Raw genomic sequence first — 17,235 nt, forward strand, 5'->3', positions numbered from 1 at the left:
ATTGCCGTGTTCAATTTTTCTAGATTCTGACTATTGCCGGTGCAAAACTTTGCCAGTGCGTTGAGGAGCTCGGGTTTGATGATGTCCCAACACTTTTGATAGAACAATCCTGTATAACCGTCTGGGCCGGGTGATTTTTCGTTCGGTAAGCAGCGGATGGCTGCCCAGATTTCCTCTTCAGTGAAAGGAACATCAAGCTCAGTCAAATCAGCAGCAGCCAGCCCAATTTGTTCAAACAGCAGCCTTCTTGTAGCACTGTCCTCCGCACTCATCACTGATTCAAAGTATTCTCTGTCTAGGTTTTGCATGTCATGTTGTGTTGAAGCTATTCTGCCCTCATGTTCCAACCGTGGGATCAGTAATTTCCTTCGCCTTGATTTTATCTTCATGTGGAAGAAAGCCGTGCCAGCATCACCTTCCCTCAAATTCCTAATCTTAGCCCTTTGCCTCAGCCGAATTCTTTCTAACGACGCCAAAGCCAGACATCGTCCTTTGCAGGCTGCACGAAGATGTCGTTCGTCATCAGATAGTAACCGTGACTCTTGGGCAACATCAAATCTTAGGATAATTTCATTGGCGATCTGCAGCTGAAGCCTGTATTTGCTGATTCTTTTCTGACCCCAGGATGATAGTTTCTTACATAGCCTAGCGAGCTTCACATGCAGAATTAAGTAAGGGTCGGTGGCATCCACTTCTTGTTGCCAGCTTTCTTTTACAACATCCATGAAGCCCTCAAGTTTTGACCAGAACTCTATCAAGCTTCTCCAGTGTAGGGCGCTGCTGCTCGTTACTCCATGTATATCTTCCAAGAATCCTCTTGCTCGGTAGCCCGATTTGAAGAGAAACAATCGGGCTCCTTGCTACTGCATGCATGCAAGATGAGTACTAACTAGTTTCTTTTTCTTTTTTTCTCAACACTTCAAATATTTTCTTCTAAACTACTTATTCGATTTACGATCCGATCGTACCATTGAATTTGTTACAATTAAATCTATACAATGAGATATTAAATGATTATATTTTAATAAAAGAAAAATATATGGTTTAGACTGTTAAAACTTAATGTTTCCTAAATAGAGCAATATGTTTTAAAGTGTGCATTCACTACTTGCCCCAACTTTCTCTCTCCTCTATCCATCCATGCATGGATGGATTTAACAACCTTCAAAATGAATTTTCTCCTAAATTACTTATCTAATCTAAGATTCGATAACACCGTGGTATTTGTTATATTAATTCTTCATAATAAGATCTCGCATGATTATGTTCTGATGAAAAAAATATGTTTCAGTCTGTTAATACTTAATGTTTCATACGTGATAGCAACATGTTTCAACGTGTGTTTTCACTTTGTTTCAAAAAAATATTTAAATGTTGCAGTGACTGATTTTTTTCACTGTGTATAACTTAATGTTTCACTAGTGGTCAACTGTAACATTTGACGGACGAATTTTTTTTGCCCCTACTATCTCCTCTTTATCCATGCATGCATGCATGGATTTAGCAGCCTTCAAAATGAATTTTCTCCTAAACTACTTATCTAATCTGCGATCCGATAACACCGTTGTGTTTGTTGTAATTTAATCTTCACAACAAGATATCGCATGATCATGTTCCGATAAAAGAAAATATGTTTCAGTCTGTTAATACTCAATGTTTGATACGTGATAGCAACCGGCCCTATTTGGAGGTACCTCCGAGAAATTCGCAAAAGTGAAGCTGGATTTTGCATTCTTTGTCTGTAACCAAAAAAAAAAAACAGCGGACGAACCTATGTATGTCTCCAAGATGGGCTGGGATTTTTGGACATTCAAGCAGGCTGTGAATAGGCCGAAATTTAGGTCCATACCCGTATATGGGCCGGATTTTGAGCCCATACGAAATGCTCTGAATGCTCGAAAGTTAGGCCCATCATTTGGCCCATACACGTGGTTGCTCACCCGCCTCGTCGCCCGGCACTCCGGCGACGGCGGCGGCGGCGGCGGCGGCGGCGGCTTCCAGCAAAATGAACGGCTGGTCCGCCGTCCTCCTCCATCAGCGTCGGCCCATGCCGGCGGCAACTCGCCGCCGTGGCCCAAGTCGAGCGCGAATGCTGGCTTCTTCGTCGGGGCCGCCTCCGTCCGCTCCGGGCGAACGCGGCGCGCGGCGCGCGGCGGGCGGCGGCACCGGGCGGACCGGGTCCAATGCGCTGGTAAGATGAACCACCACCCCCGTTCTCTGCTTGTTCTTCCGATTCGAACAGTTTGTGTTGCGCTATGCCTGCCACTGGATTAGCTATGGGACCTGGGATGCAACCTCGATTTGGTGCAGAAACGCAGTGATAAGTGATACTAACCCCCAGCCAATTTGAGTGCAGAGATTGAAATGCAAATTCAATTAGATATAACAGAACATAATTGATTGCTTATAGAAAGCAAGTACATCGATTGATAGTCTCAGCATTACTTGCATAGCAGCAATGCTTTAGGAAAACTAGCTAGTGGCCGGAACAACAGCGCGGCCAATTTTATTACAGCTTCAGTTCGGGGAAGAACACTGCATAAATTAACTGCAAACACTAGGAAATTACTGGAGGATCTCTTTGTACACTATGTTTTTCACCATTCCTTCACCCGGGCATTCTTCGTCGGCGATCAAGATCTTCAGGCCATCTCTGCTTGTGACTCTGGAGACTGCCACATAGAGCTGCCCGTGGGTGAAAACTTGCCTAGGTAAATAGAGGCCGACCTTGTTTAGAGTTTGCCCCTGACTCTTGTTGATCGTCATGGCAAAACACACCGAGAGGGGAAATTGCTTTCTGTTTAGCATGAACGGCCATTTCGGTTCGGTTGGTGACATGATGATTTGTGGGATACATACCATATCGCCGCTGTGTGTTCCAGTTATAATCTGTGCCTCAATAACCTTATTGCCTAGTCGCGTAATTGTCATTCTAGTGCCGTTGCATAGCCCTGCACTTTGGTTGATGTTACGAAGAAGCATCACTGGCAAACCGACTTTGAGCTTCAGTTGGTGGTTTGGAATTCCGGAGTGATTCAAGCTGTTTAGAAACTCCGTAGGATATAACATTTCCATCTCATGGCTGTAAGACACTGATTTGCTCACACTGTCACGGCTAAGGTAGGTTACCTTGTCACCTTGGATCTGGTCCATAATATACTCATTAAGCTCATTGACATTCTCATTCACTGGACACAATATTGCTCTTTCTTCTAGATAATTCTGCTTGCAGCAATTGTCTTGTAGGTCAGGATAGGTACTCTCAATGATTTGAGCTTTCGGGTCATCTCCCTTTTGTAACAGCAGGTCACTAGGCATCCTCACCCAACCTTTTTCATCTAACGAAATCGTGTCACCATTGCCGATTTGTAGTATCCACTCAGCGAATTCTGCAGACTTCTGATGCTCTGTTTGATCTTTGGACACATAATTGAGTCGCATATTTTTTGTCAAATTGAACACCTCGAAATGTTGCCAGAGGTATGAGCATTTGATCGTTGCATTTACAGTGTGTTCCCTTCTTCCTTTTGGCACAATAGGGAGGATCTGCCTGAAGTCCCCTCCTAGAACAACTGTCATGCCACCAAAGGGCTTTTGACAACTATTCTCATTTCTACACCTCTGCACGTCCCTTAGGCTCTTGTCTAGTGCCTCGAAACAGTTTCTGTTTGCCATTGGAGCTTCATCCCACAGTATTAGTGATGTCTTCATTAATAGATCAGCTATGTGCGAGCCTTGTTTGATGAAGCATGTATATTCATCTGTTAGGTTGATCGGGATATTGAATGCTGAATGTGCTGTTCTACCTCCTTGAAGTAGAAGTGCCGCAACGCCACTAGACGCAACTGCAAGCACTATCTTTCCCTCTGATCTTAACCTTGTTGTGATTGCTTTCCAAAGGTATGTCTTGCCTGTCCCACCATAACCATCCACAAATATTAGCTTGCCTAGTGATTGATGTGCTGATTCTATTATTGCATCAAATGCCTTTTTCTGCTCTATGTTCAGAGTGTTTAGTATTTGCAGGTGCTCGTGCTTCAACTTCTCTTTGTCATAGTTCATCTCTTCAATTATAAACTGTTCTCAATTTCACTTAACTTTGCCATATTTGGCGGTTCTATTCCAGCGTATTCCTTTAGTGATTTTCCAGCTTGTCGCATGTTCTTCTCAATTTCTATTAAAGCACATTTCCTTCTGTGTGAAGGCGTGAGGCAGGAGGTGGGAAAGTTCAATGCCCAACTTTGTGTGTGCTGTATATCTTTGGAGAGTTTCTCCCAGCTGGATTCCCACAACCTCTTTGGGTCAGTAACCTCGCAATGGCATAAAACAGTTGCAAATAATTGTCGTAATTTCATCCCAGATGCCCAGCATGATGCTTCCTTGATGCACTCAATCCATTCGCTATCATCGTTTAGAAATCCTAGTGCATGGCATGCTGATTTGTATGATGAGTGCACGGTTCCATTTACAGTCCTGATATCTTCAAATGTTGTGCAACCCTTTGCCGTGTTGAGGATAACTCTGAGATAATACCTTTCTCCACTTGCTGGATGGGCATTGTAGATCCTGCCAATTTTCATCCCTCCTTTTCGCCTTACCCATTTCTTCACATTCTTATCCCACGTCCATTTTGTAGGAAATTCTGAATATGTTAATTCTCTGGCATCTTCATGCCTTTTGTTCGTTTCCATCCACTCAGTAAACATAGTGACCCCTGATCTTGGTCGTCTTACGATTTCCTGTAGGTCTGTTGAGTCAGGAAAAATCACATGTTGCTCATTCTCCTCGTGGAATGATAGCCTCTCAACAGGTGGCTCTTGGTAGTGTAGAGGAAATTTGAATATTCGCCAACAAGCTTCAGTTGCTGTTGTGTATTTGCATCCCAGGTACCTTTTAATCTCATCATTATTCTTTTCGTCAGTTTCTTCAACAACTGCTGTTGCTTGGTCATCTTCATTGCATATGCTCTTAAATAGGTATTTGATTGACCTAGACCGGTTGAACCACTCGACATTCATGTGTACTTGGAATTTCGCTAGGAGATCTTTGTTGTATGGAACAACGAATCCATTGTTCAGATTAACTCGTCCCTTTTTTATCTGTCTCCCATCATCTCGTCTCCTATATATTGGGAAGTTGACTTCATCAATGATTGTCTCATCAGAAAATCCTCTTGGGAAGAATCTATTGCATTTATGGTCTACCATGCACGGTGACTTTGGGTTTGCTTCTCCACATGGTCCATGCATCATGAAATTCTTGACAGCTTCAAATGTTTCAGGATCCTTGTCTCTGTCAGGAATCTCAGCGCATATCAGTTCATCAATTTGTGAGGGCTCTAGGCTCTTTCCTCTTTTATCAAGGAAGATTAGGATATGGGCATGTGGGAGTCCCCTCTTCTGAAATTCTATTGTGAAGACAACTGCAATATTTATTCAATATATGTGTTAGCAATTACTTTTCATTAAAAAAATTGTACGGATGAGTGCTTTTTTTGTCTCGTCACTTACTTGCTTTAGTCTTTCCAAAATGTTGATTCCTTTTAATATCTGACATTAATTCCTTCAGTTTTATCATGAACACTCGAACTAAAATATCAGGGCGTTCTGATGGTTTCTGGTATCCAACTTTATCTAGCATGCACTGGATCTCTGGCCACTTTGGGTTGCATGTGAATGTTACAAACAAGTCAGGATGTCCAGCCCAACGACATATTGCCATCGCATCTTGGTAGTTTTGCTCTTTATTTCTAGGACCTCCTGTGAAACTTGCTGGAAGTACTATCCTCCTCCCTACTTGCTCTGTTCTTGTGTCTCCTCTTCTGAGTGCATCTTGTAGCCCACCATAAAGTTCTGTTCTTAGAACTCCTTGATTTTGCCTGATCCAGTTGAGCCTAATCTGTTCTATGCACGCATGAGCATCGACCATGTATTGCATTGAGAGGTTTCCACACATCAGTGGCAACATTGATTGGTCTTGGCGCTGTTGGAGGCGATACGCATAATATTCAAGCATAGTGACACATTTCTTGTCATTTCTTACACCTTCCTTTCCGCTGTATTTTATTCCAGGTCTATAACCATCTTCTCCATAAGGGAAGAGCAGTGGGTATTGCATGGCCATTAATTTTGGATGGGTTTCTGATATCCTTTTAGGTCTCATATCTTTGTACTCAAGAACAATGTCGCGTCCATAGCTTTTTTTGGTCGGATCTTTGACTATCAAGAGAGCAACTTCTGATGCTGATGGCATATTGTCTTGCCTTCCATCTTGATCCCTATTATCAAGTAATCTCAGAGTGTAATTGTGATAGTCATCTTCTTTAAATCTATCTCTTGCCATTCGGAATGTCTGGGCTAGTGTGTTGTTCTCATCAAGCATTTTTAGTAGGCTGGCAATAGTTTTTTGGTCTAATGGGGCATTACTTGCACCAGATTTTGATGCTTCAATCCTATTTTCGATCTCATTCTCTGTGTCATATACGTACAATTGTTGGAAGCGAGGCTTGTTGCTACCTTCTGGTAGCAGAGTTCCTATGTGATGGTGATTCTGGCCATTCAGTCGGAAAATATAAGGTCCATGCCCGTTGTTTATTTTTCTGTCAACGGTTCCTCCCATTGATGTAAATGCAAACATCGAATTGTATGATCTAATGTTCTGTTGGTAGTTTGTTGATCTTCCTCCATCTCTTGTCAATAAACTCGTAAGGTAAGGGGGCTGTTCTTTTAACGGTGGCAATGCTACCTTCCCTTGCTTGCAGCAGAGTCCAAAGGATGGCTGTTTGACTGTTGAATGTAGTGATCTTTCTGCATGCCACATAAGCGCATGGCAGTGTTGGCACATGCATGTTGGCCCCCCAAAGTTCCATATCTTACTATCACTGGAAATGATCTCTTTCGTTATTACATTTTTATTGGTTCTAGTTCCTTTTCTGCTCCTCTTGAGTGTGTTCTGTTCTTTCCTCTTCATTCTTGCTATTTTTGCTAATTCTTTTGCCCGCCTTGCTTTCTTCAGTTGGCTGTATATTATTGCACTGTTTATAACTGATGGTTCCTTGAGTTGCATTAGTTGAATATTGCAGTATTTTGGTTCCACTACATTCTTGATGTTTTTGTAAATTCCGTTGGGTCCTTGGCAAAGTCGGCACATGCATTTTGGCCAGGTCATGTTCCAGCTAAGGGTATTTTTCAACTCCATATTGCTGATGTAAGTTGGATCAGCTCTTCCTTTTTCTTCATTTCCATCAGTTCTTGCACGCTTCATGCCCCGCTTGAGTTGCATGTATTCTTTCCTCTTCATCCGTGCTGTTGTTGCGCATTCTGACATTGTTTGGTTGTACTTCCTCTACCCCCCTTGAGTTAGTTTTTTCTAGTAGATTACTTCAATACCAATCCTTCATTTGGTTGACTTTCTTTCCCTTTCCGCTCCTCTTAAGTATGCTTTTCTCTTCAAGCTTACAATCACTCATTCTCGTTACTGACATTGATTGCATTCACAATGGATCATGGCTTTCCTGCACACATGTAAAATATTCTTGGATTGACTAACGCAAAATAATATGCTAAATATCTACATGCTTTTGATGAGGTACATCACAGATTGAGTCAATTAGCAATGCATTTCTTAAAATGGTAAGATTCTGACACGCCACCACAAAATTCCCAAAGCCCTGTATACCGTCCCTTGTGTCACTCACATGTCAAATCTATGATCTACGTATGTACAAGTGATGGCAATATAAAGGATTGTAAAAGTGCAGTGGAAAAATTGAACCTATAACCAAATATCTAGAAGCTGACTTGCTCAGCGGAACGAGCTAGGTCATGTTGGAGTTAGCAATTTACTCTTAAAGTCTACACTAGTGCTTTAAGAATCAATACACTTATGGACCTTCAAATTAGACTCTTGTTCTTACTTAATTGAGTGCAACTATTTTTTTTTCTTCATTCTTGCTTATCTTTCTGATGTTACCATACTATATTGCAAATACCCACTAAAATTTTGTGCAGGTATAAGAACAAAAGAAAGCTATGTACTAATTGGTAATGGATGTGACAGACCATCATAAGAACCGAGTTGTTTATAAGGAAGCATAGACTCAAGTGATTCTAATAGATCTTGGAGTAAGGAGCAATGTAAACTATTGTCCTAGAATAATTGCATTTCTAGGAAATTAGAGACAGATTAGCAGCATACACAAATAACCACAATAACCCTATGTAATGACCACACTGCATGCACACATTCCATACATAAACTTAATTAAAAGGATATCTTCCATCTAATTAATTTGTTAGATGCTATCTCACTAGAAATACAATATTTCCGGGACAAAATTTGAATGGTAAAAATGCAATTATTCTAGGACAGAGGTAGTAATGTTTTCCACGTATCTATTTCCTTAAGAACAAACTCAAACCGTAAATATTAGATCAGTTGAAATCTTTTCATAAATTCTGAGAATGTTCTTTTAGAGAAAAGACCGGACCTTTCTATAGAAAGCATAGTTGAGATACACAGTTTTGGGGCTGGGGATACCAGCAAACTAGAACTGACCTATTACAGGTTTCCAACACTCCATTATACCCTGAATCAAGAACACCAGCAGCAAGGGTAGTCCTCAACCATGGTAAGCAAGGAAACAGTGAGATCACCATCTAATAAACAGCAGCCAAAACCTCCAGCCCAAAATTCAATGCTCAGAATGTTATCTCTGAACACTACTGAAAGGAAATACCTCTAGCTGTTCCAAGTCGTTTCCTGTATATGGAGTTGCAGTCCCTGAACTCTTGACACTACATGATGGGAAAAAAAAGGGAGTAAGAGTAGGGTTAAATTCATGGTAGAAACAGTATATATATACATATATATGTTGCAGCAGAAGGGTAAAAGAGAAGTATAATGCCTTTACCTGCTAGACTGCTACTAAGCTTCTTCCTCCAGATCAAACTGCACACAGTGTTGCCGTTTTCTTGACTGACAAATGCGAGAACTCTGGATTGATTTTGGATTTTTCACCGCAGTGGATGCACACCTTCGCCAAGCCACGGTGAAGGCAGTGGACGGTGCAGGGAGCACAAGGCAGAAGGATGCCAAGTAATGGAGGCTGGAGCAGCAGCACTGCAGCGGAGGTACGTGCCCATTTTACAGCAGCATTGCAAAATCTTCCCTCTGAACGTGGCGCCCTCTCTCCTACAAAGTGGCCAATACAAGTAGCGTCTAAACCTTCACAAAGATATGTACACGCTCTATAGTATGCACACCTCCTTGGATTCTCTCCATCCTGTGCCTGTGAGATTCCCACCGCTTGAGCTGTGCATCAGGACAAGTCTTGTCTGACCTTTTGCTCTGCCTCTAGTGATTCCCCCCTAGGATGTAAGATGTGTTTGAGGTAGTCTATATATATTTTTTCTCTTGTTTCTGTTGGGGGTACCTTTTTCGCTGTGTTGTTTTTTTCTTGATAGATATCAGTAAAAGCTGTATTATAGTGGTATATAGATAAACTTCAAGGGAATAAATCTTAATGTTGGTAAACTCATGTCTTTGAAATATTTTCTGCAGTCAGGATTTTAAGATAAAGAGTTTCGTTTTCCAAATGAGTACATTTATCTTTGAATGAGATTCAGCTTTTGTGATGAATAAGAACTAAACTGCAACGTAGAAATGGTATCAAATGCAAGAACATCTTTAAACAGTTTAACTAATGCACATGGTCTTAGTCAGAGATCTTTGTTGTAAATTCAATCAAGTGGTTCCAGACATGTCTTTGGTCTATTATGCTGTGTGACTGTGTCCTAAAGAGACTGCATGATGTTAGATTCCTAGTAAAAACTTAAGCAGTTGAGTACGTTGAAGATGGGCATGACGCATGGTCAAAGTTGGATCCTCAATATCAAAGTTCCTCTATCATGTTCGTTTCCATTACTTATTTTCGTTTTATTCTTGCTACTCTTTATGACTATATTCAGCCTACCGTACTGCATTATATGATCTTCTATTAGAAATGTTAGGGCATTAATCATATATGCGCACATGGCTGTCACTGTCAGACTGTGTTTAAGAACCGAGTTATTTGTATGGTAGCATAGCGTTGGAGATTTGGAGTTTCTACTCAAATCTGGGATTCACTTGGAACAAGCGAAATCCTGAAATTTATCTGACCATAATTTTAGTTTAAGTATGTGACTTAACATATTCCTGGAGTTATTATAGCAGTGCAAAAGCTGAGAATATGGTTCTCAAATTTTTAAAAAGGGGCATCTTATACATTTGCATATAATTTTTTAATAAGACGATCTTATACATTTGCACAATACCTTTTTTTCCTCCCTTTTCTCTCTCCCCCATCTCTCTTCTTTGTTTGCCGTTTGTGTAAATTTTATTCCTCTTAATACAAAGCTGCGCAATCCTTTTGCGTATTCCCAAAAAAAGTTTTTTTAATAAGACGAATGGTCAAATATGTGTTCAAAAGTCAACGGCGTCATCTATTAAAAAACAGAGGGAATACTTGCACTGTTGCACATCTGTTGAATGGTTGAGCAGAGCTTCCAATATTTTGCATCACAACATAGCTGTAGTCTGCAGGTGCTTGGCTATATGCTGGAAGAAAGCTGAAAAATCTTGAGTTGTTACTTTTGGGCACCCTTCCATCTTCTGGTAATACCATGGCTGCAACTAGAAACTATGGGATTGGATCACCATTGCACTGTCTTGAGCTGCAAAATCTTTACTAGTTGTTACCTTTGGGCATAAGAATGGTGCGGGATGCTGCTATCCATTGTCCAGCAACACCATTGTACCGTTCCTCATCGAGGTAATTACATTCTTATGCATTTGCATTGTTTGCTCTTCTTCCACGAATGGTTTTCAACTTAAGGCTACAAGTTTTTGTCTCTTTGTCGCGTGATATGGTTGAATAAAAATGATGTGGAGATAAAGTTTTCTTTGCAGGTCGTCCTCAAGGGAACATATTGGACAGATCAATGGTCGCTGCTGCTATTTATGGAAGATGGCGTTGATATGTATTGCGGGCTGTTAGAAGCGAGAGTAAAGGGAGTTTTTTTTTTTTTTTGGCTAAGTGTGGTTGGAACTTTAGAAACAGGGATTGAAGCTTAGTCTTCCTCTTATGTTTTGTTCGGAACCTTGTGTGTAATGTTTCAACTCGTTATGAGGTGTTCGAGCTAAGTACTCGTGTATTATCCTTTGGATGTGTGCACCCACGGTGAGTGTAGACTGTAGAGGCAAGATCTTATCGATCCATTATCTAAAAAGTATAGGAAGAGAAGCTTACTGGTAAGTTTAGAGTAGAAACCAAACACTGGAACACAGAAATTTTGGGTTTTTCTACAGCCTTTCTGGGTTCTTCCTGCACCGTGAAAAGGTTCTTGAGCAACTTTTTTGTGCATAAATATGTTGCAACATATATGATCGTTCATGTCCTCCAAAGGCCAATGTGCAAATGTTATCTCGAACTTGGTTAAATAAATTTAGGGACAATCGCATCCATGCCTCCACTTTCAACCTCAACTACTGTTTTAATATCACTTTTTAGGGTTTGCAATTTACCCCCAATTTTTAAAAACGAACCAACCGTTTGCCCTTAGTTTTAACGCCCGTTAGATGGGTCCCACATTTTTAGGTTAAGAAAAACAAATGGAAATGAAAAATGATTTATGAAATATCAATTTACCGTTCTACCTTTGAGGGAATGGATAAGCATCCAACCAGCTCTCCTCTCCCACCGGATTGGTCCTTGCGCGGAGGCGACAGTTCTGGCTCCAGCGGAAGGGCACGCGCGGAGGCGGCGGCTGCGGGTGTGAACGAGCGGGCGAGGCGGCGGCCGCGAGCGCGTGCAGAGGCGGTGGCGGCGGCCGCGGGCGAGGCGGAGGCGGCGGCGGCGGCCGCGTCGAGGGCTGGTGGGGGAGAGCATAGCGCTGCGGGTGCGCTCCTACGGCTGCATCCGAGTGTTCCTCGCCCTGTCCCTGCTGCTGCTCGCTGTCGAGTTTGCCGCCTACCTCCAGGGGTGGCACCTCGAGGAGGTGGCGTTGCTCCTCGCCGTCGACGGCCTCTTCGCCGCCTCCTATGTCGGGTGGATGCGCCTCCGCCTCAACTACCTCGCGCCGCCGCTGCAGTTCCTCACTAACGCATGCGTCTTTCTCTTCATGGTCCAGAGCATCGACCATGAAGGGTAGTATTTGTGATTTTTGTTCAAGTTTTGTAATTTCTTAGTATTTGTGAATTGTTTTTGTTAAAGTAAAAAAATCACAAGAGATGCTCATATTTGGTCGATGCTCATCACACAAGCTGAAATCACAAAATAGGGGCAAAATCACACAAAGCTGAAAAAAATAGGGGCAAAAATGCAATAACCACCAAGGGTATAAATGTCAATTTTTCTACAACTAGCACCGTTAAACTGGCTATTAGAAGTGGGGGTACGCGGCTGATTCAGATTCAAAAGGTGGGGTAAAACTGCAAACCCTAAAAAATAGGGGTAAAACAACAATTGGCTTCGAAAGTGGGGGCACAGATGCAATTGCCCCATAAATTTTTTTATGGAAATCGGAATTGGAGTTCCCAAATTCGGACACCCAAACCTCGAGCTAGAGAAAAAAAAATCCATCCCTTGCCAAGACGAGAAATTTGTTTGAAAGCATTGCAATTAGGAGGGGACTACCGATCGGGCATGCGATCTAGACGTACAAAAATCGGGCGCTGATGTTAGCATGATGTCAGCGCCACCCATGCGTGCAAAACCACTTTAAACTAATTTTTTTTCTTAAATTATTTATCCAAATCATGATCCGATTGCACCATTAAATTCGTTGCAACTAAATCTTCAAAACAAGACCACACATGGATATATTCCGACGAATTTTTTTTAGCTTGTTATTGAAATATTTTTAAATGTTGCACAATGTTCCACCAAGTATATCGGAATTGTTTCACTAAGTAGATCGAAAATGTTTCAATCGTTTAAATTGGGCGTTGTTTCACCTTATATAAAAACAATATTTCAGCAAATAGCGAAAGAATGTTTTAATTCACTGCAACATTAGATCTATACATAGTGAAACATTCTGAGTACACTAGGTGAAACATTTTTAGTGGAACAAAAAATAAAACGAATTCCCTTAATAGAAGGTTTCCAAAATATATGGGTGATTTGTTGCAAAAGAATATTTCGTTCACTGCAACATTAGATCTATGCATAGTGAAATATTGTGAGCATAGTGAAACATTGTGAGTACACTGGGTGAAACATTTTTGGCGGAACAAAAAATAAAACGAATTCTCTTAATAGAGGGTTTTCAAAATATGTGAATGATTCGTTGCAAAAAAAATGTTTCAATTCACTGCAACATTAGATCTATACATAGTGAAACATGTTTGGTAGGGACACGTGGCAGGTGGAAGCATGACAAATGGTGGGGCCCAGAGGGCATGCGCGTCGCCAAGGAGGGGGGGGAGCGCCCGATTTTGCTCCCCCGCGCTGGTCACCCGAGGCGAAGGATAATCATGCAAATTAAATGGCATATTATCAAATCTCTACAAGTGAAAAGTGAAACTTGATATGATTCTAGAATAAGCCACGTCACTCAGTCAATAATAGCCGTTGGATCTAGCTGAAATCATTATGAACCGTTGGATGAAGGATGAATAATGGGAATTAAGGTTCCTGTAAATAAGGGACTATAGTGTGTTCACGTGACTTCTTCGGTTGGAAATATCACCTGCGTTTTTTAGTCTCCCACCAGTTTTACACATGCACCCCTATAAAGATCTTTTATTTTAGGGTCCTCTAAATAAATAATATTTTTACAGGTAATTTGCTCCGGTCCTTTTACGATAAAGATACATAGTAGTATTTACCTAGAAAGCCATTGAAATTTCGTATTTTCAAATTTCAAAAGTAACTACTGATGCAAGTCAGTAGCGAGAGTTGCCACTTGCCAGCCAGGTGGTGAGATTGATATACGTCAATACGTGAAGTGCTGGGATTATTTACTGAATATATAGACAGTAAACTCGATATAATGACATGCACATAGTATCTTTTTTTTAAAATAAATTTGCTTTGACATAAGAATATAATCTTTGTGATACATTTTACAAGTTTGACATAATCATGACTAATTATTGTTATTATAATAATATTGCTTATTTCACCAGGTCAAAAAAATTGCTTATTTCATATTAATAAATGGAACATTTAAAAATTAACAATGATGGAGGTGATGGGCGTGAAAACATGGTAAATTATTAAATGTGGTCGTACTATTGTTAACTACGAATCAAGATAAATTTGTTAATGCTATTGCTAAACCTACAACTCATCCATGACAAGTATATTCTACCATGCTCCTCCTTGGAATAAGTCACGAAATCCCACCGTGCTACTCCTTGAAATAAGTCTATTTTGTGTCCCTTATCTCTTTGGTTCGTGCCATGCCGGGCTGGCCCATCATGCCGAGGCAGAGGCCTAGGCATGACCCAAAGGTCGGCCATGAACCCGACACCATTCGGGCCGTGCTGTGTCTGGACCGGGCCAAAAACCCGTGGCATGGCCCGGGCCATGCCCCGGGCTGTTTGGCCATCTATATGGTCACGCGAACCGTATAAACTAGTAGTTTGGAATAAGTTCATCTGAGGTCTCTTTAATTGTCAACGAATATGATTTTCGTCCTTCAATCGGAAACCAGATATAACGGGTCTCTCAACTATTAAAACTGGTGCAACATAGGTCCTATGGCAGTTTGTACGACGGTTTTAGCTGACGTGGCACTTACGTAGCTAATTTGACTCGGTCTTAATCTGACATGGTATTGACATGGCAATTTGATTTGGAAAATAATAAAAATTATGACTCCACATGTCAATTACACAAAAAAATAATTAAAAATGGTGGCTCACCCTCCTCTTCTTCCTCATTTCTCCCCTCTCCTCTCTCCACGTGCCATGGGGAGGCAGCGGCGCGCGGCGCCCTATAGGAGACGGGAGAGGAGCGGTGCGCGGCGAGGCGTGAGGGGAGGGAGGAGGCATGGAGGCCAGCAAAGGCCGGGGGTCGTGGGTGGGGGCTCGACGGCGACGGGCAGAGGGAGAGGTGCGTAGCGGGTGACGGACAACAGAGAGAAGGGAGAAGGGTGGTTACCGGCAAGGGTGACGGCCGGTGAGAGAGGCTCACGGTGGTTGGAAGGTAGAGGCTCACGGTGGCCCCTTCCTCTTCCTCTCGTCGCTGCAGCCGCACAACGCCGTCAGACCATCTCGATCTGCGGCACATCCGGAGTTGAGGAGGAGGATGATGACGACGCTGCAGTGTCCCGTCCCAACCTCGCGCATATCTTGGACCCGTCACCGCCGCCCCCTTCCCATGCTCTTGTCATCTTGTCCTAACCTCAGGCAGCGACAACACTAGGGACAGGAGTTGAGGCGCGCGGGTAGGGCGCATCGTTGTCCGCCTCTAGAGGCGGCGTCCCATTGGATCCTTGGTGGCAGAGCCCGCCGGCCGATCGTCCTTCTCACCGCTCTCCCCCTTTTCTACAAGACGCCAAGGTGGCCGACCAGCGTAGCACCGTCCCTCATGACGGCCATGGTCATCTCCATCTTTCACGCCCGTCTTTGCCTTCCTGGTCGGCCGCCACCCTTCTCCCCCTCTGTGTGCGCTTGCCTGCCGGCGAGGCCGCGAGGGAGCTCGAGGAGAAAGGATGGCCGGGAGGGAGAGAGGAGAAGGAAGCGCTGTCGTGCCGTCGTTCGTGGATAGAGAGGAGGATGGGACCCACTGACATGTGGGTCCCACTATTTTTTTCTTTTGTCTAACTAACATGTGGGCCTCATATTTTTGTTTTAGTTTTAAATTTTTATATTTTGCTTTCAGTGCCACATCACCGCCATGTAGGACGAGGACCAAGTCAAACCAGAAACCCAGATGCCACGTCAGCTAAAACCACCATCTAAACCGCTGAAAGATCTCGTTTGTACCGGTTTTAATAGTTGAGTGATCCGCTGTACGTGGTTTTCTGGTTGAAGGATGAAAATCAGATTCGTTGACAAGTTAAGGGACCTCAAGTGAACTTATTCCAACTAGTTTCTCGTGAAATTTCTCTGCCACGTCCCGCACGAGCAACGGCCACCCCATCGAGGTCAGCTTCCGCGCCGCCCGCCCGCCGGCCCTCTCCGACTTCGCCGTCCACTGCCCCGCCCTGCGGCTGCAAGAGCCAGCCGACTACCCCTCCATGGTGCCCAAGGCCATCGCCGTCGACGGCGACCTCTTCCTCTTCCGCATCCCGATCGACCGCGTCGGCACCATGTCCCTCACTCACAACGACTACTTCGTCTACGCGGCGCGGCCTCCCCCTCGCCGCCCGACCCTAGATCTCCTCCCCAACCCGTCCCACGACACCCTGGGAGACAGGGAGATCGCCCTACTCAGCTGCAGCGGCGGCGATGGCGGCGGCGACGGCGAGCCGTGTTACGTGGTGGCTGCGCTCAGGACCATCCCCGGCAGCACAACCATCCACAGGCTGCATCTCTACCGCTCCAGGCCGGGCGGCGAGCAAGGGAGATGGACCTCGCGGATGGTGTCCGTGGACGAACCGCCGCCATTGATGAGGGACGTGGTGTTCCCCATCCCGGAGACGTCGCACCGGCAAGTGCACCACGTGACGAGCAAGGCGATCAGGCTGGGATCGGGCGGAGACGGCACGGTAGGGTGGGTGGACATCTGGCGCGGCATCCTCCTCTGCGACGTGCTCCACGAGAGCCCCAAGCTCCGCGACGTGCCGCTGCCGCCGCCGGCGAAGGGGAACAGCCACAGGGCCTTCCAAAAACACCACCGACCAGTACTGCGCCGACATCGCCGTCAGCCGAGACAGGAGGTTCATCAGGTACGTCCAGATGGAGATCGTCACGCCCAGGATCATCGCGAGCGGCACGCCACCGGGCGACCGTGATCCTGACCCGTTCCTCGAATGGCTGCGACGTCGAGAATCCAACATGCATGTATGCACGTACGTGAAAGATTAGAGTAACTTTCCTATTATGTATTGAATAGACTTTGTTTCGTACTGATAAAATTTCTTTTTTTTGATAAATCTACACCCTTTAATTTATATTCATTGTAATCTAACGGTGTAGCTTTTTTCTCTTTTTCTCCGATTAATGTGGGAATTTCTAGCCTCCACAGCGAACGTGGTGCCTTCGTTCAAAGCTATTTTAATAATATAATAGATGATTATA

General features: G+C 43.6%; 2 long non-coding RNA genes and 1 pseudogene across 4 annotated transcripts; 2 read left to right on the forward strand and 1 right to left on the reverse strand.

The window, feature by feature from the left end:
- Positions 1 to 1,917: 1,917 nt before the first annotated feature.
- On the forward strand, positions 1,918 to 11,262 carry LOC136353799 (uncharacterized). 2 transcript variants are annotated; one of them, XR_010737229.1, is made up of 7 exons: positions 2,050 to 2,191; positions 3,769 to 3,900; positions 4,205 to 4,301; positions 4,746 to 4,886; positions 9,024 to 9,131; positions 10,585 to 10,813; positions 10,951 to 11,262. It is a non-coding gene; the product is annotated as an uncharacterized lncRNA (long non-coding RNA). The 2 variants fall into 2 exon arrangements; XR_010737230.1 differs by lacking the exons at positions 4,205 to 4,301; positions 4,746 to 4,886 and having other exon boundaries at positions 1,918 to 2,191; positions 10,578 to 10,813.
- On the reverse strand, positions 2,360 to 9,168 carry LOC112936582 (uncharacterized). Of its 2 annotated transcripts, none has more exons than XR_010737232.1 (3): positions 8,557 to 8,780; positions 5,511 to 7,513; positions 2,360 to 5,422 (listed from the first exon to the last, which is right to left on the reverse strand). It is a non-coding gene; the product is annotated as an uncharacterized lncRNA (long non-coding RNA). The 2 variants fall into 2 exon arrangements; XR_010737231.1 differs by lacking the exon at positions 2,360 to 5,422 and adding an exon at positions 8,912 to 9,168 and having other exon boundaries at positions 6,439 to 7,513; positions 8,738 to 8,795.
- A 4,838-nt stretch (positions 11,263 to 16,100) lies between the features above and the next one.
- On the forward strand, positions 16,101 to 17,022 carry LOC107279105 (uncharacterized; annotated as a pseudogene).
- The last annotated feature ends 213 nt before the right edge of the window (positions 17,023 to 17,235 follow it).

Source organism: Oryza sativa, chromosome 10 (assembly GCF_034140825.1).
Source record: "Oryza sativa Japonica Group chromosome 10, ASM3414082v1".
Lineage (NCBI taxonomy): Eukaryota > Viridiplantae > Streptophyta > Magnoliopsida > Poales > Poaceae > Oryza > Oryza sativa.